Here is a 14,124-nt window from a genome sequence, read left to right on the forward strand (position 1 = left end):
AACATTTCTTTCTATTCCCATTTTCCCTTCCTCTAAAGCCTCTTTTCTTATTTCTTCTTCCTTATTTTATACCTCTTTAAAAAAACGTTCCCCCTTATTTTTGTCTTTCTTTAGGTTATTCTTGTTCATAGATTTTTGCAATCAATTGTGACGTCATTAGATATTTGCAGGGGTATCGCATGCATTTGTATGTATTTTTTTGTTGTTAATTTACAACACTGAGGGATTGGCACGGCAGCTGAGTGGTTAGCGCGTCCGGGGCACAGTTCTGAGGTCATCGGATCACATCCAGCTACCAGCCTTCCTGTGCGGAGTTTGTATGTTCTCCCCGTGCTTGTGTGGGTTTCCTCCGGGCACTCTGGTTTCCTCCCACACTCCAAAGACATGCATTTAAGGTGGATTGGTCGGTCCAAATTGTCCCCAGATGTGAATGAGCGAGCGAGTTGTCTGTCCCAGTGTGCCCTGCGATGGGCTCCAGCACTCCCGCGACCCTACTGAGGATAAGCGGTGCAGCTAATGAGATGAGACTTTCCCCCAATGCAGCATAAAGTCCAGTTACGAATGAGAGCAAATATTGAATACTGGAATAACTATAGATAAACAAATACCTATAAATATATGCCATAAACATGAATGAACACATAAATAAATCACATAATAGGTAGATATATGTCATAAATGCAATTTATTTCATGTTTTCATGCGTTTTGTCATTGATTTTGTCATGTATTTGTTTCTGTATTTATTTTGATGTTTTGTCAAGCATTTTTTCATGTATTTTGTTGTGTATTTTGACGTTTATTTAGTCATAACAAAATGCTGTTCAAATGAGGGGGTGGGTCTAACTGGCTGGGGTTTGCACCTACTGTCTATTAGATGTGAGCAAATCAATTGTAATGCATTCATCACCAATAGTAAATGGTCTGCATTTATAAGTGAAAAGCTCAGCCAGTTTGACCCGGCCCCTCGTTTAAAAAACATTTTGTTGTGACAAAATACAGCACAAATACACGCCAAACACACAAAAAAATACACGACAAAGTGGACAAAAAAATAAATAAACGGCGAAAAAAATGAGAAAATGCATACATGTATTGATAAATTGCCTTCATGTCCTATATTAACAATGCTGTGTAAACGGATTTGCCCCATTCCTGATTTCTGTGTTTTTTGCATGTCTACAACTCACAAAGGTTTCACATCATCAAACGATTTTTAATATTACACAGAGAGAACAAAGAAATACAAAATGCTGTCAGAACCCGAACAGACGGTAGACCCAAATGCGTAACATTTTCACACCAAGCTTTATTTTACGGAAGCGGGGCAGTCATGCACGGAACACAAATAACAGCGATTCGGCGTACGCTGGGCAGAAGAAGCGGGGCAGACGAGCAGGATACCGGACAGGACAGACGTGATCGATACAGGAAACACGAGCAGGATACCGTACAGGACGAGACGGACGGGATAGGTACAGGATACAGGTGAGGACTGGATGTTTGATACCGGATACAGGATACACGAGCAATATACAGGTGAGGACGGGACAGACACCAGATACAGGATGCACAAGCAAGATACAGGTGAGGACGGAACAGACACCGGATACAGGATGCACAAGCAAATTACCGGACAGGATGGGACAGACGGGATCGATACTGGAAACAATCAGGATACCAGACAGGACGGGATGGACGGGATCAATACCGGATACAGGATACCAGACACGAGCAGTATACCGGACAGGACGGGATGGACGGGATCAATACCGGATACAGGATACCAGACACGAGCAGGATACCGGACAGGATGGGATCGATACCGGATACAGGATGCACGAGCAAGATACGAGCAAGATACCGGACAGAACGGGATCGATACCGGATGCAGGAAATACGAGCAGGATACCAGACAGGACAAACGGAATCGATACCGGATGCAGGATACGCGAGCAGGATACGCGAGCAGTATACAGGTGATGACGGGACAGGCGGGATCGATACCGGATGCACGAGCAAAATACCAGACCGGACTGGACGAACGGGATCGATACCCGATCCTGGATACACGAGCAGGATACCGGACATAATGCTTGCCTTGCAAGTGCAGAGGTTTGTTGAGAGACTTACCAGGAGTAAATGAGAGCACTGAGTCTAAATAGGAGGAGAGACGATCAGGCGACGAGCAGCAGCTGGTGCCAAATGAGCGGGCACAGGTGAGGGCAATGGGCAATCGTGACATAGCCCCCCAGCCCCCCCCCCCCCACCCCCCCCCAACACACACACAAGGGACAGCTCTAGAATTCCCAAAAAACAAAATACAGTACTCTTCAGACTGGACCGATGCCCCAGAGGAAGGTGGCCCTACCTCACCATCTGGAAGCGTGGCAAGAACCAAACCAGGAAGAGGCTGAGCGGGCAGGCAGGCGCCGCAGGCTGGCAGACGGGCATCGTGTCAGGCGGGCCGACGGGCGTCGTGTCAGGCTGGCCAACGGGTAGGCAGACGGGCGTCGAGTCAGGCGGGCTGATGGGTAGGCAGACGGGCGTCGAGTCAGGCGGGCAGACGGGCTTCGAGTCAGACGGGCGTCAAGCCAGGCGGGCAGATCGGCGTCGAGTCAGGCGGGCAGACGGGCATCGAGTCAGGCGGACAGGGCCAACAGGCAGCCGGATGGGCATCGAGTCAGGCGGGTGGATGGGTGTCGAGCCAGGCGGGCTGACGGGCGTCAAGTCAGGCACGCCGACGAGCAGGCAGACGGGCAGGCAGACGGGCGTGTTGGGCGGGCAGGCAGGCATCGAGTCAGGCAGGCAGACGGTCGTGTTGGGCGGGCAGACGGGCGTGTTGGGCAAGCAGACAGACAAGTCGAGCAGGCAGATGGACGAGTCGGGCAGGCAGATACAGTTTGCAGGATGCACAAGCAAGATACCACACAGGACGGGACAGACGGGATCAATACTGGATACACGAGCGGGATATCGGACAGAACAGGACAGACAGGATCGATACCGGATACAGGAAGACAAGCAGGATACCTGACAGGATGGACTGACCGGATGGATACCGGAGACATGAGCAGGATATCGGACAGGATGGGATCGATACAGGATGCAAGAGCAAGATACCGAACGGACGGGATCGATACCGGATGCAGGATACACGAACATGATACAGGTGAGGACAGCACAGGTGGGATTGATACCGGATGACAGAGTCAAAATGCTTGCCTTGCAAGTGCAGTGGTTTGTTGATGGACTGACCAGGAGTGACTGGGAGCATTGAGTTAAAATAGGAGGCGAGCAGATCAGGCAACAAGCAGCCGATGGTGCCAAACGACCGGGCACAGGTGAGGGCAATGGGCGATCGTGACAAACGCAGTTTTGTAATATTGATTACATTAAATTCCGGACTATAAGCCGCTACTTTTTTCCCAAATGTTCAGCCCTGCGGCCTGAAAACTCTCTCGGTGTACCGTCTTTCTTCGTAAATATGTGTAACCATGTAAAATATGTATTTGCAACTGTATATTTTTGTAATGTATTTATTTTAGAGATTTATTCTGTTATGTGTTCTACGGATGAATCAAAAATAAGGGGCAGAGCAAACGCGAGCTGATGGGAAATGTGGTAAAGCTGAGTTACCGGTAGATCTGTCTGTTGTCGCAGCGGACAATAGTGGATATATATGTTTCCCACCCTTAACTTTGGAAATATACATTTTGTTTCCTCTGAGTACTTTCAACGGGACCCCGACTTTACAAGTCTGCTTCATACCTTAATTACGGGTATCATTTTCTATCTGTGATTCCAACTATGGTCCTGAATTTGTGTACTAGGTTCTGGTCTTGATAATCTAGATGTGTCGGCCAAGTGTCGGCTGTGGTTGTTGAACTGAGTATTAAACAAAACCAGGTCCTTAGCTTGGTCTTTTGATTTTTGCATTCCGGAGATGGAATAAGAGCTTGCTCTGTCCACTCCACGCATCGGCCCGGTATTGCAGTACCTCCGGGAACGGTGCATTCGCAATGATCGCAACAAGGCTTTAGGGCTAGGACCTTAGCTTAGCCTTTTGGCTGAGAGTAAGTGTACCGGCTCCTAGGCTTTGTAGCGTATAATGAACTGACTGATAACGGATAATGGATAATGAATAACGAAGATAGAACAATAACCCTTAAAACCCCCAAAACCCCTTGAGCTTGCTCTGTCCACTCCACGCATCGGCCCGGTATTGCAGTACCTCCGGGAACGGTGCATTTGCAATGATCGCAGCAAGGCTTTAAGGCTAGGACCTTAGCTTGGCCTTTTGGCTGAGAGTAAGAGTCCCGGCTCCTAGGCTTTGCAGCGTATTATGAACTGACCGGTAACGGATAATGAAAAATGAATAGAGAAGACAGAACAATAACCATTAAAAAATTCCCCCCCACCAACTGGGATATAATATTGTGAATGTGCTTAATTGCTGTTGAGATTGTCATGATTGTTTTCTGTTTTTAGTGTCAATAAATTTGTTCAAACCACAGACCAAAAATAATCGACTTTGGCCTGGACGGATCTATTGACACTAACAAAGATGTTATAATGAAATTGTGAATATGCTTGATTGCTATTAAGATTTTCGGGTTGTTCAAACCTCACATTGTGCTTGCTGTTAAAAAAGTCATATTGAAATATAATATTGTGAATGTGCTTAATTGCTGTTGAGATTGTCATGATTGTTTTCTGTTATTAGTGTCAATAAATTTGTTCAAACCAAAAAAAAAAAAAAACTGGGATGACGTGACAAGGAAAGTTAAGCAAAGACTCGTTTTTTGGTCACTAAGAAAACTGACAATAGAGGGGAAGGTCCTAATCATCAAAGCGATCATCCTCCCACTGCTTTTGTCAATCATTTTAGTTTTTATGCCCAAAAGAAACGTGCTGTTACAACTGGACCGAGCCATCTTTCGCTTTGTCTGGGGCTCAAAGTGGGAAAGGATAAAAAGAGATACAATGAAAAAGAAAAAGGAAAAAGGGGGAAAGGAATGCCTGACCTTCAGCTTCTCCTGGGTTAGCAAAAATGTCTCTCTCCACTTCCAAAACGCTGTGGGCCCACCCAACAACCCGAAAAGTCAAGCGATGACCCGGTTTTGGATGGGCTCATATTTGCGGAAGCTAAAGCTTGAACCAAACAATCGTTTGATTCCAGTTTCATTTAACTTGCCACCAACACATCCCTTTATTCGGGATTTTTTAAAGAAGTTTGATTTGGAAACAAGAATGTCACACTTTACAAAACCACAGGGCCCTTATTGCTATTGTGCAAGAGCGAGCAACAGTAAGTCCTGTGCGGGGGCTTGCGTTTGGCGAACCTACAACGGTTTGGAGCAACGTGAATCATCCTGCCCTCCCAAACAGACTTCGACACTTGTCATGGATGGTGGCTCATGAGGTTCTCCCAGTCAGAGCCGTAATGCACCACCAAGGAATGTCAGCGCCCAGGAGTCGGTAAGGCACCTTTTTTGTGAGTGCAACGCTGCCGAGGACTTGTGGACAATGGCCGACCAACTAGGAAAGTTCCCAGACTTGCCAACAGGGGAGGTCCCTGATGCACAGTACGTGCTTTACGGGGTGAGTCGGTCGAGGAGGTCTCGGAACGACTTTGCCAGGGACTGGCTCACTCTCGCCGCCATCAAGGACGCCATCTGGACCTCCAGAAACCTGCTGGTATGGAGGTGCAGGCAGATCCCCCCCGTGGCTGTGCTCCAAATGGCTGCAGATACCATACAATCTGCGAGCGGCGGGCCTAGGACGCAGCCATAAAGAAGAATCGTCTGCACCCACCCAGAGGGGGGAACTGGAGCTACACTGTGGGGGTCCCGGCAGCAACGGCCTGGGTTGTGGAAAGTAGAAGTAAGAAGGGAGAGGACCCACACAGAGGACTGGAAGGATGCTGCTTGGGAGGGTGGGAATGTTAGAGCTATGCCCTTGCACAATAGCATTGCCCTTTACATGTTGGTTAACTACTGTTAAAAGATAATATCTCTGAAATTGTTTAATTGATGTTGAAAATGTCAGGAAAAAATGTTAAAACGTCATATCGTCACGTCATATTGTCAGATATAACAAAATTGTGAATGTGCTTGATGGCTGTTGAGATTGTCGTGTTTGTTTTGCTGCTGTTGGTGTCGGTGGATTTGTTCAGACCAAAAACAATCGACTTTGGCCTGGACGGATCTATTGACACTAACAAAGATGTTATATAATGAAATTGTGAATATGCTTGATTGCTATTAAGACTTTCGAGAAGGGTTGTTCAAACCTCACATTGTGTTTGCTGTTAATTGCTGTTGAGATTGTCATGATTGTTTTCTGTTATTAGTGTCAATAAATTTGTTCAAACCACAAAAAAAAGAAGTTACAATTATGGAACTTATAGCCTGGCCCGTGTTAAACTTTTGGCATTGTCGCAGGTTTTACTGCAGGTGCCCGCGGCTAATACATGGGTGCGGCTTGTCTAAGTACAAAAGTGTCAAATCGCTCAAGAAGTGGTGGGTGCGGCTTATAATCAGGTGCGCTCTAAATAAAATCAAAACATATCCGGCCCTATGTGAAAAAGTAAATAGCCCCTGAACCTAATAACGAGTTGGGCCACCTTTGGCAGCGATAACAGAGATATAGAAATTATGATAATTGGTCCCTCACAATGCTTTTGAGGAATATTGGCCAACTCTTCTTTCTTCTTCTTTCTAGCATTAACTGTCCGTCTCACCACAGCATCTCAATTGGATTAAGATCCGAACTTTAACTTGGCCACTCCAGAACTTTCCTTTTGGTTTGATTTTTGAGCCATTGGTGGACTTGCTGTTGTGTTTTGGATTATTGTCCTGCTGTATGATCCAGGGTGCATGATTAGGTTTGAGGGCACAAACTGATGGCCGGACGATCTCTTTCGAGATCTTCTGGTAAAACCAGAATTAATTATTAAGTCAACCACAGTAAGTTGTTCTGGTCCTGAGGCAGCAGAGCAGCCCCAGACCATCACACTGCCACCACCCTGGTTTACTGTCGGTGTTGTGTTCTTTTTGTCTAATGCTGTGCCATTTTTACACCAGAAGTAAAGAGCTGCACACCTTCCAAAACAGTTAAATTTTTGACTAAACAGTCCACAGAATATTTCTCTAAAAGTCTAGAGAAAAATAAGGATGCTTTTTTTGCAAATGTATGACAACTCTTCTGTTCTTTCGTGTGGTTTTCCCCTGGGAGGTTTCCCAAGGATGCCTATTTTGGCCTGTATAGTGCAGTCATGATCACTTACCTTAACTGAGGCCAGCGAGGCCTGCAGGTCCCTGAATGTTTACAGAGGTTCTTTTGTAACCTCCTGGACGAGCCGTTGTTGCACTCTTAGAGTGATCTTAGTTGGTCGACTACTCCTCGAAAGTTTTGCCCTTGTTCCCAGTTGTCTCCATTTTTAGAAAATGGCTCTGACAATGGTTCGCTGGAGCCCTACCTTGGAAATGGCTTTGCGAACTTTTGCAGACTTAACAATGGTAATTGATTTTTCTAATTTCTTCTGGAATTTCTTTAAAATGTGGCATGCCAATTGTGTTATTGAAATTTTGTAGCCTACTTACTTTTGTCTAACAGATTCAATTTAAGTTAATTTGTCATTCAATACTGATGGTGGCAATCCATTTTGCATATAGCCTTCGGAATTAAACTTAGATTTCCCAAGGTTGGTCAAGTTAGTTTGTGATTTATCAAGGAGGGATAAATCTCTCGTACCTGATCTGAAACCTTTGTGGGTGATAAATATGAGAAAAATAGAGAATTCAGGAAGGGGCAAATACTTTATGGCACTGTATATATTTTATGATTTGTTTATGGTAATGTATTTATAGGGCGTATATTTATAGGTATTTCAAGGTATTCTATGGGCCGGCAGTAGCTCAGGAGTTTTCATCTTGGGACCGAATGGTCACAGGTTAAATTCCCAGGCTCCTCCAAGTAAATGTCAAAGTGTCCTTTGGCAAGACACTGAACCCTGAAGGTTGAGGCCTTGCATGGCTGCCTCTGGCCATCGGGTATGTGTGTGCGTGTGTGTGTGTGTGTGTGTGTGTGTGTGTGTGTGTATGTGTGTTAAATGTGAAGTTCATTGTAAATTGCTTTGGCAGGTCTTCAGTGAATTAAAAAGTGCTATTTAAATGCGACCATTTACCATGTATCTATACATTTATTTCTATACAAGGTATGTTTGGTCCTTCATAGATTTATCTTTATTCTGAGTGTGTTTTCACATGTTTATCAAAGCCAAACACGGAAACTTGATACCATCACACCCGCTTTTAAAAAATATATTTTATTACCATTTCTGGAATACAGTCCACTGCTGTGCACAGCACATACGTACAAAAATAAAAGGAAAGCCATTTGTAATATAATTTGTTTTTTCTTTTTTTTTTTTTTTAAGTCACTCATCAACATATTTTAATTGAAAAAGTCTGTTGTTTCAAACTAATTTACAATCATTTTAATAATCGTAACTAAGGCAGAAGGTGAGGTATATGTTCCAAAAGATGGTGGGGACCCAAGAGGGAGCACTTTCCCTTCAGTGCAAGGATAAGAAACTGTGAGGAAAACAAGAAGGCTGCTGGCAAATAGATTCATTCGCTTGCAATCCCGGCAGACCAAAAAATATCTTTAAAAGCAGCTGACACGTATGCATATTTAAATGGGACCATTCAGGATTGCTTGTGCATAATCATCCATAGACAGGTGGGAGGATTTATTAATTCTTTCTTACTACAATACTTCCATGAAAACAAACTCAAAAACAACAACATGCAATTTACTTTCTTGAAATATTTTCTTGCTGTTGTCAAACCAACCACTTCATGTCGTGTAGGGTGTGATTTAGGGGTTGATTCATTTCACACAACATTGGGAATGTGCTTTATTAGGTGTCAATTGACCAATGGGTAAGCCCCGCCCTCAAACGCTATTGCCAATCCAGTGCGCATTGCCAACTCAATACACTCAGACGATCTCAGCTACCACGTCCAATAAAACACATTGCCGTTCCTCAGTTTTTTTGTTTTTCAGTGTTTTTTCTCACATTCAAAACTTTAAAATGGTCAAACAGAGTGCAAGGCATGGAGTACAGGCAATTCTGATACGAGGTATCCTGAGAGGCTGAGTGATGGGGTGTATTTTTTACCCTTTCCCAAGCTACGTCTAAATCGAGACAAGCCTCTGCTTTGGATAAAGTTATGCGTCGACCACAGCACCAAATAAACGTAGAGGAAGTTAAAAAGGATGTCTGCATCTGTTCTAAGCTACGCCAACATAGTATTTGAGGCATTATATTGTCATTTTATTGGGGAGAAAACCAAAGTTATTTAAAACGTTAACATCTCTAATGTTAGACAGACCCTAGTAATGGTAGCCCTTGCATTATACATTACGTCACTTTGTTGCTGTTATGTGCTACTTTTTGTACTTTGGTAATTATAAGTGACTGCTAGCTGTTGTCTGAAGGGCTCTAGTAATAGTAACGTTAACATTTGAAACATAGCTTCTTTAACTTACCTGTACTAAGATAACAAATGTTGGCAATGTTAGCTGAATGATTTAACGTAAACACTCTAGCCCCAAACTAACAGAGAGGCATGCCTGGTATCCTACCGAGGGTAAAAAGGCTTGTCCAGGGAAAATATGCAGCTTAGACTTATGCTATATGAAACTTTTCATCGACCTTCTTAATGATGAAATCATTAATATATAACCTTTCAATGCATAGTTCAGGCTCTTTTGTTGACTTTGCAATGTTATATAATCTTTCTGGGCTCAAAAAGCATCAAATTCCTAATGCAAATTGTCTCCTACTGTAACACTTGCCATAGCTATCTTCACAGAATATTTGTCCGAGTGAGTAAAGGGGGCAGGGCTTAGCCATAGGTCATTTAGGCTCAACCCTCGTGCTACAAATACAGACGCTCCCCTACTTACAAAAATTCGAGCTACGAAAAACGGTAGATACGAACATTTTTTTTAGGGATGTCAAAAAGTATCCGGACATTGCTGTAAGTTAGATTTTGTATTGTGCACCTTTTTCTGAGTACAGGACCGTACTGTAGTGCTTCTGCCGCACTGTGAGAGATCACCCTGCATCCACCCCGGAGAAGAAATCCGGCTTCCTTTTCCTAGTTTGTGTGTAAACATACGATACTGTATCTCCAGCGCGCTAAGAATTTTTACATTTCTATTGTTTAATGTCTCGTGCATCCATTCAATGTAGTTGGTGTATAGTGTGAAGAAGAGTCAAACCGTTTCTTTTTAAATGAAAGTTCAATAAGAAAGCTTTTAGCGGTTGAGAAAATGGTTGGATCGCTTTTTCCGGCCACTTTTCTACCACGGAGGAGGAAGTCTTGAAGCTCATCTTCCAAAAGTAAGTTTAACTTAACTTTATTTATCTTTATTGAGCATATTATTTTATTAGTTTATTTGTAAGTACAAAAGAGTATAGGTTACTTATACAAGCCTTAAACATACTACCTAAACATATAAACCTTAAAGATACATTCCATACAAAATATAGCAACTTACGAACAAATTCAATTTACGAACGATCGTCCGGAACGTATCTTGTTCGTAAGTCTGTACTCTGCTTAGAAACAATCCTCGCTTCAGTAGTTTGCTCAAGTAGATCATCCTTTATAGATATAAAGTTACGTCAGATTAAAATCGCCCTTGAAAAGGACTTCACCGGATGATCACTGTTGTACTTCATCAGCCTCGGTCATTTTCACAGTATTAAGAGCATTTCTCTTTCCTGGAAGCTTTTTGGATTCATTTTACTTCTTTGCATTCCCCAAGCACCCCCCCTCCCCACTGCCAGTTTTAGCCTCTCCAAGTCTGTATTCCTGAAACAAGGTCAACTGATATGGCCTCAAGTGTCACTTTGGCAGAAAACATACACTCATCCGAGTTCACAAACATAAACCTGGAGGGCCCCCTAACACATGTTACAATTGAGAATCTACTGACGTAAACTGTGTTACTGTACTCCATCACTATTTTGCAGTCCAACTTTCACATTGTCTGTGCAACGCAGAGATTCTCTGTCAATAAGTTCGCGGAACTACAGCGTCACTCAACAAGCACCAGTAAACTCGCAATCGGAGAACTGCCTTCTGTTTCCTGGCAGTAGGGAGGCAGAATTTCTCCCTGCTTGATGTTTCTTGATGCATATCATTGAGTATGTCTTGCATGAGAGGAATCAAAATCCACAGGTTGGTAGTAACATTACTTCTGAGAGTATTTTTAAATCACCGAACTTTTTACTTTTACTTGAGAAGATTTGTGAAGAAGAAACATTACTCTAACTCAGCTACATTAGCCTGCATTGAAGCCGCTCTAAGTAACTTAAATCCCCTCCACGTACGTAGCGCATTTCCCTGAATCTTTCGCTTGCTTTTTTATCTCTCTAGTGAGAACCACTGTGCCGCCCGAGCCCCTTTTAAAGTGGCAGCGTCACATACCAAGCAGGTGGCTGTTTTAAAAGCAAACCAGCTTGGTGTGGAACCAAAGGTCCATCCATCTATCCATTGTCTGCACCGCTTATCCTCAGTAGGGTCGCACGGGTGCTGGAGCCCATCTCAGCTATGTCCGGGCAGTGGGCAGGGGACACCCTGAACCGGTTGCCAGCCGGTCGCAGGGCACACAGAGGAATGTGGGAGGAAACCGGAGTGCCCGGAGGAAACCCACACAAGCACGGGGAGAACATGCAAACTCCTTACAGGAAGGTTCGATCTCATGACCTCAGAACTGTGCCGCACACGCGCTAACCACTGCGCTGCCGTGCTTCCCGGACCAAAAGGTAAAAGAAGAAAAAATAACTCCACAGAATGTGATTTTGATTTATTTTTATAAATGCAAGTAAAATTTTATTTCACTCTTTTTGTTGGCTTTTTTTTTCATATTCTGAGAATAAAAACGGCATCGAAGATTGGATTTCTTAATTGCATTTCTTTAATTTTATCATAACAATTAAACATTCCGTACTTCATTAAAAATAACTTGAGGCGGTATCATGCAACAGTCACGTCATTCTCCTCAGCATGTGCTGCATCCAACTTGGTCATTTTCACAAGAGGCTAATATAGATACATACAGCATGTGTTTGTTCATTATAAGGCTTATATGAGCCTTTAACTTTTGCTGCTCCTGACCAATTTGTTTTTTCTGTCCAATATGGTTCTTTCAACATTTTGGGGTGCCAATGCTTAGGCTAGCCTGTTGTTCTACTTGCAGGGCCTGTTAAAAATTACTTGGCCTTTAAATGTGCTACTTGTGCTTAATTGATTCCTTTGATTTATACTATTATAATTGTTTTGGTTATTAAACTACTTGAATCAACCATGATTATTTTAATCTATTTTTAATTGAATGTAACCTATTGTTGAATGGACGGACTTTGATGATTTTATGATCGATTGAATAGTTGTTTGAAAAAAAAGACAATGCTACAGTTACTGAGTTATTGAGTAGTTTTTTTTACAAAGTGCTTTTTTACTTTTATTTAAGTAAGGATTTGGATGACTACTTTTTACTTCTACTTGAGTAATATTACTCTGAAGTAACTGTACTTTTACTCAAGTGAAATATTTTGCTACTCTAACCACCTCCGTCAGAAACTGATTTTTGGAATAATCCAAACGAATTATTTATATGCTTACTGACATCCGAATAACTCCGTATACGTGCCGTATGCGAGCAATCCAATCAACGGGGAAAGGGCGAGCGACATATTTTTGTGTATGGACGTTTCCACATTTAACTTTAAACAATAACTAAAGGGATTCATTCATTTTTGTCACTCTCCAAATCAACAAAGTACCATGCTTCTTTTCTGTCGCTTTAAATATGTGCGCTATTGCTTCATCCCATCTGTTTACAAGTTGTGCTCATGCGTGGCTTGCAAAAAACATGGAATTGCACTACAGTGGGACCTCGCTACTTCGCGGTTCGACGTTTGCGGCTTCAGAGCTTCGCGGTCTGTAATGGTTAGAAAAAAAAAAAAAGTTTTTTCGGCGGAACGTCAGCAGACGCGGGATAAGGCGGCCAGCTGGATGGGAAAGGGGGGGGGGTGTCGAGCAAGTTTGGCGGACGCGGCGTCACACGGCGCGATGCGAGAAAAGGCGGCGGGCGTAATCGGGCTATCCCCATAACTGGGGGGAGCCCGCTCGTCCGACGACCCCAGTAGCGCGGCCCGACTACAGGCGGTCGTCTGCCTGCGGCGGGCGAAGGGCAGCAGACATGCGCGGGACCCCCGTAACTGTCGGTGTCGCGCCCAAAAGTACCCGCGCCGCGGGTTAGGGGCTCGCTCGCGGGAACGACCGAACGGCACCCGCGGTGCGGCCCAAGTAAAAACCCTGTTGTGAATTTGTCTCCGATCGTCCGAGGCAGACTTAAAATCGCCCAGCTGTACGACTCTTAGCGGTGGATCACTCGGCTCGTGCGTTGATGAAGAACGCAGCAAGCTGCGAGAACTAATGTGATTTGCAGCTGTGATTGGCTGGCAACCAGTTCAGGGTGTCCCCTGCCCACTGCCCGGCGATGGCTGGGATGGGCTCCAGCTCCCCCGCGACCCTAATAAGGATAAGCGGTGCAGATAATGAGAAGAGATGAGATTTTTTTTTTTTTTTTTTTTTTTTGAAGGACCGTCGCTACTTCGCAGATTTTCACTTTTTGCGGGTGGTTTGGTTCCTCATTAACCGGGTCTAAAAAAAGAATAATTAAAAAAATATATATATATGTTTATATATATATTTGTTTTTTTTTTGAAGGTGCGCCGCTACTTCGCGGATTTTCACTTATCGCGGGTGGTTTTGGTCCCCATTAACCCCGATAACCGAGGTCCCACTGTATATATGGATGGATACAACTGTGGAATTTTCGTATGGATATGTCCCAGAGAAATCAACCAACGCACAAGAGGATTTTTAGCAAGTAAGCCAGAGCCTTTGTGTATCACTTTCCTTTGTAATACAAGTCCACAGTGCTTTGCGTCGTAAAAATATTGCGTTTGCGCTGTGTAGGTAGTTTTGGAACAAATTGGCCAAAAAAAACGGGGAGATACTGTAAACAATAT

General features: G+C 43.7%; 1 pseudogene; it reads left to right on the plus strand.

Annotated features, from left to right (window-relative positions):
* Window positions 1–3,924: 3,924 nt before the first annotated feature.
* On the plus strand, window positions 3,925–4,014 carry LOC148363432 (U2 spliceosomal RNA; annotated as a pseudogene).
* The last annotated feature ends 10,110 nt before the right edge of the window (window positions 4,015–14,124 follow it).

Source organism: Urocampus carinirostris, chromosome 7, assembly GCF_059441175.1.
Source record: "Urocampus carinirostris isolate Australia breed hairy pipefish chromosome 7, RoL_Ucar_1.0, whole genome shotgun sequence".
In the NCBI taxonomy this organism is placed as follows: domain Eukaryota; kingdom Metazoa; phylum Chordata; class Actinopteri; order Syngnathiformes; family Syngnathidae; genus Urocampus; species Urocampus carinirostris.